Source organism: Paramormyrops kingsleyae, chromosome 3 (assembly GCF_048594095.1).
Source record: "Paramormyrops kingsleyae isolate MSU_618 chromosome 3, PKINGS_0.4, whole genome shotgun sequence".
Classification (NCBI taxonomy): domain Eukaryota; kingdom Metazoa; phylum Chordata; class Actinopteri; order Osteoglossiformes; family Mormyridae; genus Paramormyrops; species Paramormyrops kingsleyae.
In genome coordinates this window covers 34,579,274-34,585,687 of record NC_132799.1, presented here as the reverse complement: position 1 = coordinate 34,585,687, position 6,414 = coordinate 34,579,274, and the positions used below count along the sequence as shown (strand labels likewise).

The window sequence follows — 6,414 nt, the reverse complement described above, 5'->3', positions numbered from 1 at the left end:
CTGGGAGGCTATGGGTGAAGGCAGAGAACAACCCAGGATGGAGCACCAACCCATTGCAGGGCACACTCACACACCATTCACTCACACACCACACACTCACACACCATTCACTCACACACCATTCACTCACACACCACACACTCACACACCATTCACTCACACATCATTCACTCACACACCATACACTCACACATCATACACTCATACAGGCAATTTGGTAATTCCAATCAACCTCAGAATGGTTTAGAATTGTTGAGGGAAACTGGAGAAAACCCCACGATGACACGGGGAGAACATGCCAACTCCTCACACAGGGGGCCATGGTGGAGACCTGAAACCAGGTCCCAGAGGTGTGAGGCAACAGTGCCAACCAATCAGTGCCAACCGCAAAAAACAAGCCAAATACAAAAAAATGTATATGTCCAGTTCCTGCGAGGGGCTTAACCAGCACCAATATAGACAGTTAAATTAGATGGACCTTAACTTTCTATGATTGTTAGGGGTGCAGGTTTGGCAGATGGTCTAAAGCCCTTTATTACTTGAACAGTTTAATACTTGCATAGACTAACATGGTTGACGCAGACTGGAAGCACAGGCCCAACTCAAATCAACACAGATCCTATAGGGAAAACTGTGAAACTGGCAATTCAAAAAATTAGATATATTAATAACTAAACTATTATGCAGAACGGAGATGCTTTAGGATAGGTATGTATCATTAATGTACAATAATAGGCCTAACTTATAATAACTAACTTTACATTTTGCATCAATCTACAACAAATCGTAGTAGAACAATACAAAAAGCATTTTTTTTTACTTGCAGATAATGCAGAAATGTAGGATTATATGAAGGGATTGCAGCAGATAAACAGCCACATTTTCTATCTGCACAAAAATGTTCAGGGCAAAACTGAACTTCCTTAAGCAATAACTACTTCCTGTTAGAATAATGCAATTTTGAGCCACTAGATGGCAGCAATGATCTATTTACCTGCATGGTCACGTTACACCTGGTTATGAGCAACGCTGAATAAATGTTTCTGTTAAGGCCATGAAACAGAGTTCTATGTACATTCCCCAAACTGACAAAATTATAATAATGACATTACTTATGATGTACTCAGCATTGCCTTTAGATTATTGGACAATTGTAAACCACCATTTGGTTTTGATAGTCAATGGTATGCATTATAGTCATTGGACATTATTACTATAAGGGAAGTGATATCCTCTGGTTGTTGTATAAGTGTTGAGAAAATGTGACCGCTTCCTTCTGAGAATTAGGACACTGCCCGTTACATCATGCTAAACGTTCTGTTAATGAGGCCACATAGTTTCTTGCTCCACTGAGCCATGGATGCTTGTGTAGGATGATACTTCTCTTTGGGATCATATGTTTCAGTGTGCCAAAGATGTGTATAATGCTTTATACTTCACATCTATAAGAGATCATGGCTTCCGTTGGCATAGTGCTTGTTCTGGTCTTTTTAGTTTCACCATTTTTCTTTGGAAGAAACACACACACACACACACACACACACACACACACATATATATATATATATATATATATATATATATATATATATATATATATATATATATATATATATATACTGTATATATACTGTATACTCATACATAACAGAATTAAGTAAGACTTATGTAAAGCTGTACCTAATGAACCTCAAGATACATTTTTTCATTAATTTTCTCAATCCAAAAGGAGTCAGTAACCAACAAACTGTTAGGATAGGGTCAATGGTATTTACAGTGCTTATGGTATTTATCAGTAACTACAGGAATTCTTGGAGCACAATATTAGCAACATTAAACCTGGGAGGTTCCATTTCTATAGCACCTTTCACAATCCAAACACTACTTTACACACACACGCACACACACACACACACACAAAAAAAACGGTAATCATTACAGGAGGATGAGACGGAAGAGAAATGTTCAAGGAAAAAAAAATATCTTTAATTCAGATTTCTTAGGAAGAGAAAGAAGAACAGTCACGGAGTGATTGCAGAAGGGAGTTCCAAAGTTTGGGGGCCGTGGCACTGAAGGAACAACCGCCCAGGGTGGAAAGTCTGGTGTGTGGAACGGCAAGGATTTTATTATTAGAGGATCTGAGAGAGTGAGAGGGTGAGTAGGGAGTCAAGAGTTCACTGAGGTAGTAAGGAGCAAGGTTATGCAAAACTTTATAAGTGAGAAGCAATATTTTGAATTTGATACTAGACTGAAGCAGGATTTAGACTGGAGGATTTAGATACTAATGATTTTGAACCGATGAGTAAGACTTCATTTTCGTCTTTGTTGAGTCTGAGAAAATTTTCCTGCATCCAAAGTTTTAAATTGGAGATGCAATCAGTGAGTGTATTGGGAGGGGAGTCAATAGAGGAGTGTGTACTGACATATAACTGAATATTATCTGCATAGCACTGAAAGTGAAGGCCACATCTACAAATGATTTAACCAATGGGCAGGATGTAAATAAGGAAGGGGGGGGGGGTGAGAACTGATCTCTGAGGGACACCATTCACAACAGGAGAGGTGGAGGACTTGTGTGTGATAAACTGTTATCTGTTAGTAAGATATGACCTGAACCACTGAAGGACTATGTCTGTGATACCAATGAGTACATCATGGTTTACTGTGTCAAATGCTGCGTTTAAGTCAAAGAGGATGAGAATACTGAGATAACCACTTTTGGCAGACCAGAGGAGATCATTCACAACACACAGAAGAGCTGTCTCAGTGCTGTGCTGTTTACGGAAGCCAGATGCAGTTGCGTAGCTACAACTCTTTCCATCACTTTAGCCAGAAAACAAAGATTTGAGATAGATCTGTAGCAAGAGAGAGATGATAATAATAAACATCACTTTATTAATCCCTCTTGGGAAACTGTCAGGCTCAGGCTCCTGTCACTCAAACGTTGAAGAGGGCCGACTGTTCAGAGTAGATGAGATCAGCATCACCTGTGATGAGCGGCTGATTACTGTGTTTTTACTGTGCTGTGCTACATGCTTCAGATTTACTAATACATAGAGGAAATAATGTGCTTTGCATGATCCATGAGTGAATATCTTTACTTATGTTTGATTAGTTTTTGTGTCTCCTTGTATTATCTTCTGGTTTTATTCCTGAATACAGCAGAGATAAATAAAGATTTCATTCTATCTGATAAACCAACTCATCATCATTTTAACACACACACAGTGTTGCCATCATGACACTGTTGTGAGGATATGATCCTATACTTATCAATACCTTTAAAAATGTATAAAATCTGAATATAAACACAGTTCTGTTCATTTTGAACAAGAAAGGTCATATATTTCCCCTGTGATTATCATGTCCGTCAGAAGATACTTTGCATTTTCAGCTCATGCCTCAGTGCCCTGGGAGGGTTTATATTCCAGGAGGTTTAACACTTCATGACTGACAGCTGCCCTTCATCACAACAGACTCCAAACAAACATGACTTTGATCAGCCTCAGCATCTTGCTCTTCATCCTCACTGAAGGTAAAACAGAACAAGCTTGAGTACTTTGCAGCATATTGTGTAATGAGTTGCGAATTTTTCTAGATATTTAGATATCTGTACATTCTTAGTGTGGCAATTTTGTATATTAATTCAGATTTGAACATGTTCTTATTTTGTTTTTATTTGCAGAATCCAGAGGGCAAGTGACTGTAACTCAGACTCCAGAGATGATATCAGCTTCCTCAGGACAGACAGTCACTATGAACTGTAAAACCAGCAGCCCAGTGTATAACGCAGGGAGCTCTTATGCTGAAATGGCCTGGTACCAACAGAAACCTGGAGAAGCTCCTAAACTCTTGATCTATTATGCAAATACCCTTAACTCTGGGATTCCGTCTCGATTCAGAGGCAGCGGATCTAGTTCTGACTTCACTCTGACCATCAGTGGAGTCCAGGCTGAAGATGCAGGAGATTATTACTGTCAGAGTGCTCATATCATCAGTAGTAAAGCTGTGTTCACACAGTGATACAGAGCCGTACAAAAACCTCCTTCAATCAGACTGCACAGTGACTGCACTGCTGCAGCTGGGACTCACTGCAGGTGCTGAGGGGGAAGTTCACTTTTTAGCAAGTGTAACATGGTTATAATACATCTAAAAATATAATGATTTTCACCAAAATCAACTCTCAATATTTATATGTACACCTTTCATTTTGTACATACATACAACGACATCGATAGATCACACATTACAGCTGCCCTTCTAAGTTCACGTCTCTTCAACTGTCTAGTGGGGAACCCTGTTTGCTGACGTGGGAAACTCAAGCGGATTGCTAGTTACATTATTACAAGAAACTGGAGGACATATTTTTTGTTTTTTCATACTTTTCTGTATTCTACGGAGCCCCTAAGGGGACAAAGGAGGAGAAAAAAAATTTGAAGTTATAACCCAAAACCTTTCTGTAGTAATGCAACAATAAGTAGTAATTTGTAAAGCAAGCCTTGGTAAAGTACGTTTCAGTAACATTGGGCAAATCACGTAAAGTGATCCACTAGCACCAGTATGTACTCACAACCTCCTTTACTTGGTTCCAAATGGAGATAGTCCACTGAGACTAATTCAAACGGAGCACTAGTCGCGATGGAACCCATCGGTGCTTTTTGAGGGACGGTCGGTCGCTTCTGCTTAATACATGGGCACTGACGAGTGACGTAGTCCTCGATCTCCCTCTGCATGAACGGCCAAAAAAAACGTTCTCTCACCAACTGAATAACTTTATCCATTCCCACATGTCCCATGCCATCGTGTAAGTGTTTCAGTACTGTTAGCTTAAGTATACTGGGGGGAACGAGTTGTTTTCGTGACCCCACCTTCCTGTACAGAATCTGCTTCTGCAGACAAAGTCTGCTCCATTCTCTGACTAACCTCTGTGCTTCTCACCCCAACTGTTGCTTTTCTTTCCCACTTTGATTCCAACCCTTCCCCATCAGCGTCATGACTTCACTGACGGGTCGGTCTTTTCTTTGGGCAGCTTGAATGTCCTCCGCGCTGATCACAGGCACACCCCTGAGAGACATGTTATTTTCCACGTTACTAGGAAATGAGTGCAGCGCTGCTGTCCAGGGCACATCCCTGTCCTTGCCCACTTGGTCTCCTGTCCAGGTGGCGGACACTACTTCTGGCGGTAGGGTTTCTGTGAACTCTTCCAAGTCCTCCAGCAATGGAATGGGGTACTTAGACAGGGTGTCAGCGTTTGTTCTTACTGGTCTGTACTTTATGTTGAAGTGAAAATCGGCCAAATCACCCACCCAGCAATGCCCGACGGCATTTAACTTGGCTGTGCTCAAGACATAGGTCAGTGGGTTATTGTCTGTGTAGACAGTGAATTCAGGTGCATAACAAAGATAGTCCCGAAACTCTTCTCACAGATCGCCCACTTGAGCGCCAAAAACTCTAATTTTCCCGCATGCAGATGGTAATTTTTTCCAGCAGGTGTGAGTGCCCGGGACACATAAGCGATCACGCTGAGCTTCCCTCCCTGCTGTTGATAGAGTACTGCCCCCAGCCCTTCCTTAGAAGCATCCGTATGCAATGTGAAGGGCTGATCAAAATCTGGGTAAGCTTGTATGGATGGGTTGGTCAACATGTCCACTAAACGTGACAGACTGGCACTGTGTTCATCAGTCTTCTGCACTGGTGTCCTCGATGGAAACTGCCACTTTTAGCACCTTTCATCTTGAGACCACTGAAGTCATAAGCAGCTGTTCTGTTGTCTGACCCTCCATGTCCTTCCTGAAGTCTGAACGATGGCTGAGCTATTCTTGAAAAGTCCTGTATGAAAGATCTACAGTACCCTAAGAATCCCAGCAAACTTCCAACATCCTTCGGCCTGTGCTCTTCCAGCCGTACCACTGCCTCCAGGTCCTTTGGATTGACATGAATGCCCTCACTGGACATGAGGCAGCCAATGTATCTGATCTAACGCTTGAAGAGCTCACACTTTTGTGGGCGTAGCGTCAGCCCATGCTCCCATAAACGTCCCAGCACTCGTCTCAAGTCAGCTACAAGGTCAATGAATGTTTTGGAGAATCAAAGTACATCATCCAAGTACAGAGAGAAACACTCAACCCTCTCCAAGATGCTTTCCATGAACTGCTGAAATGCCGCCGGGGCGTTTGTGAGGCCGAATGGGAGGAGAATCCACTCATACAACCCCTAGGGGATATTAACCATCTGGAGTCGACGGCATCGTTGGCGATGCCGAGTATCTTTCTCGTGTATTTCAGTTCATAACTCGCTGAAATCTTATTATAGAAACATGAAAAAAACGCTGACTAAATCTGTAATCTGTCTTCTTTTCAAAACGCCCATTGTCAGAAGTATTAAAGTTTTTTTAATTAGGTTAAATCGGTAAAA

The 6,414-nt window shown here is 41.6% G+C and overlaps 1 long non-coding RNA gene across 1 annotated transcript; it reads left to right on the top strand.

Moving 5' to 3' along the window:
* The first annotated feature begins 3,424 nt into the window (after positions 1-3,424).
* LOC140588274 (uncharacterized) lies at positions 3,425-4,176 on the top strand. The gene is made up of 2 exons (XR_011989626.1): positions 3,425-3,535; positions 3,686-4,176. It is a non-coding gene; the product is annotated as an uncharacterized lncRNA (long non-coding RNA).
* The last annotated feature ends 2,238 nt before the right edge of the window (positions 4,177-6,414 follow it).